Here is a 3700-nt window from a genome sequence, read left to right on the forward strand (position 1 = left end):
TGGGTGTGTGTGCGTGTGTGTGTGTGTGTGTGTGGGCGTGCATGAGTGCGTGCGTGCGTGTATTTGTGTGTATGTGTGTGTATTGTGTGCATATGTGTGATTGTGTACCTGTGAGTCCGTGCATGCGTACATACGTACGTGTATACGTGCGTGCGTTCTTGCGTGCGTGCGACTGTGGCGTATTTATTGTTCGTCCATTTGTTTTCCTCATACGCAGGGACAGACACGACGTTGCACAACAACAAGCAGGACCTGTCACAAGTGTGTCATCGTCACGACGTTGCACAACAACAAGCAGGACCTGTCAGAAGTGTGTCATAGTCGTGTGACTTGTTTTTCTGCTAGTCACGATCACGAGTCATAAGGCGAGACTCGCGAAGCACTCCATCCACCCAAAACCCCAAAGGCAAAAACAACAGCAACAAGGGGAATAGAACGATAAATGAAAAATAAATAGATAAATAAAAAAATTAAAAAAGTCCAAAAACAGAGAGACTGCAAACGTTCTAAAATTCAGAATAAAAAAACAAGAAAGGTAGATTGTTGGAACGTTTGTTATTGACAAAACAATACGTTCACAGATATTTCGACCCGACGGCGTGAACAGACAAACAAATATTCACACAAAACTTATCTTGATAGAATCAGTTTTCGACCACTCGTCAGGAAGCCGAGCGAATGAATGAATAAATAAATAAATAGATAGATAACTAAATAAATACATAAATACATAATTCAAAATAATGTTATTTCAATAAAGCAGCTGATGCAACCCTCACTCGTGATAGAAAAAAAAGTGACTCGTGAAAAAACTGCACCCCATTGTTGCTATGGCAAAATGGAAGGCGAACTGATAAAAAAAAGATACTATGCACAAAACTTCCCTTATCTACATTGTAGGACAATTTGCTTCGTCATTCCAGCGTTTTTCTTTCAGGTGGTGAATTTTAACAGAATGTTAGATACAAACACTCTACCGAAACCTCTGGGTTTGCGAAAGTATGTAGGCTATTAGTACGTTTTAATTGATTGTATCAACCTGAATCTGATGAAATATTACACAAAACAAAAGAAAAAAATTCCAACCAAACCAAATCCAAACTAAATCTAAATTATGCAAACCAGACCAGACTGGACCATACCAGGCCAGGCCAAACCAACCATTTTCTGTTTCTGCGATAGAGTAACGTTATTTATAACTGTCAACACTAGTTACTATTTGTCATATTTTGTCGAAACCGTTGTAGAGCTGTTTTCGCTCTCCCTCTAACCCGTTTTCCTTTTTCTTTTCCCATTTTGTAAATCGAATTCAATTTTGTTTTTCAAAATCAGAAAAAAATGAAACTTTTTAAATGTATCATACCCAGCAAGCAACTAAGTCATTATTGAAAACCGAGTTTGAACGTGCAAATGTCACACTGAATTACTTTGAACTAATTTTGACCCAGAAATATCCATCATTCCGTGCAACAACGGGCAAGTAAACACAGACTCAGCCGAAGGCGCAATTAGTGATTTCAAGTGCATTTGCATAAATCAAACCTATCTGGGTCGTCGTAATTAACGAGGACAAACTCAATGCATACCGTCCGGCGCAATTACGCCAGAATGCCACATTCAGTGCTTCTGCCAGAGCAATTCCCCCGCCGACAATTTCAAAGGGAGGAGCAGAAGATAGTGATCACCGGTAGCGATGGAATCACTGAACAGCCTCCACGTTAGTAATGACTAGTCAGTCCATTCAAGCTCACCATCGTTACACGTCACGGGACACGTCGTTACACGTGACGGGACACAACGTTACACGTCACAGCTGATGCCTACAACTCGACAGAAAGCGTAATCACCAATCAAAATCCCCCGAAATCGGCGTATGCTGCCCGAATGGCGGGGACGATAAACGTAAGTTTGGATCGTTTTATGAAAAAAAATTTTAATTACATTTTTTTGGTTTTTAATGACTAACGTCATCAATTAATTTTTAAGCCTCCAAGCTGAAATGCAATACCGAAGTCCGGCCTTTGTCGAAGATTGCTTGGCCAAAATTTCAATCAATTTGATTGAAAAATGAGGGTGTGACAGTGCCGCCTCAACTTTTACAAAATTCCGGATATGACGTCATCAAAGCCATTCATAAAAAAAACTGAAGAAAAAAAACTGGGGATATCATACCCAGGAGCTACCATGAAAAATTTCATAAAGATCGGTCCAGTAGTTTACTCTGAATCGCTCCACACACACACACACACACACACACACACACACACACACACACACACACACACACACACACACACACACACACACACACACACACACACACACACACACATACACACACACACACACACACACACATGAAAAATTTCATGAAGTCCGGTCCAGTAGTTTACTCTGAATCGCTCCACACACACACACACACACACACACACACACACACACACACACACACACACACACACACACACACACACACACACACACATACACCACGACCCTCGTCTCGATTCCCCCCTCTATGTTAAAACATTTAGTCAAAACTTGACTAAATGTAAAAAAGAGAAATACGAAATGAAAGTATATCAGAAAAAATATGATGAAATGAAGGTATCCCATACTAGGCAGATATGAACCACTTTACAGGATTGTAACTGGACTGACTTAATTCCACGTAAAACGTCGGTACCAAAACACCAAGACAAGGAAAAGGCAAGGCGTGTACTTATCTACACAACGTGCCAAGAAAAGGGATCAAGTAGAACGATAATGACAATAATTTCAGATTCCAGGACCAGAACTCGAATGACAAATTGTATCGCACTTTTTAATCCTTTCGTAAACTGTTCTTGTTTGCTGCACCGGACAGTGATGGAACAGGAGAGGGCCCACGCTCTGTTTTGTGTTATGTCGAGAATGCCAGCAATATTTTCAGGTTTTGAGGGGTATCTGAAAATCTTCTCTTCCTCTTCTTTAATGATATACGATACCGGTACATGTACAGCTTGGTGGCGACCATTTTGAGTTTGTTTGTTTGTTCGTTCATGGGCTGAAACTCCCACGGCTTTTACGTGTATGACCGTTTTTACCCTGCCATTTAGGCAGCCATACGCCGCTTTCGGAGGAAGCATGCTTTGGGTATTTTCGTGTTTCTATAACCCACCGAACTCTGACATGGATTACAGGATCTTTTTCGTGCGCACTTGGTCTTGTGCTTGCGTGTACACACAGGGGTGTTCGGACACCGAGGAGAGTCTGCACACAAAGTTGACTCTGAGAAATAAATCTCTCGCCGAACGTGGGGACGAACTCACGCTGACAGCGGCCAACTGGATACAAATCCAGTGCGCTACCGACTGAGCTACATCCCCGCCCTGACCATTTTGAGCAATTGTCTACTCCTGAAATGACATTGATGCAATAACAATGTTTGTCAGTTCCTGGGAGACATGCAGAGGAAGTGACATAATTGTTCTCTGTGACGTCATTATTTTCAATATGATGATCTCTCGAACTTGTTTTGCTTCCGACGTATAACGTCGGAGATTTTCCTCAGGAAAAGAGGGTCACGAAAGAGACGTCTGTGATTGGTCATCAGAGTCTTCTTTCTTCTTCTTGTCGATCACTCAGAGTCAATATAAAACGAAAAAGAATACCAAACAAATTACAAACACACTGACACGAGCACACACACAAACATAAA

General features: G+C 41.4%; 1 protein-coding gene across 1 annotated transcript in view; it reads left to right on the forward strand.

Moving 5' to 3' along the window:
- The window catches only part of LOC138968295 (fibrinogen gamma-B chain-like), a 485749-nt gene that overhangs the window by 243906 nt on the left and 238143 nt on the right, over positions 1–3700 (forward strand). The window lies entirely within an intron of this gene.

This window comes from Littorina saxatilis, linkage group LG6 (assembly GCF_037325665.1).
Source record: "Littorina saxatilis isolate snail1 linkage group LG6, US_GU_Lsax_2.0, whole genome shotgun sequence".
NCBI classification, from domain to species: domain Eukaryota; kingdom Metazoa; phylum Mollusca; class Gastropoda; order Littorinimorpha; family Littorinidae; genus Littorina; species Littorina saxatilis.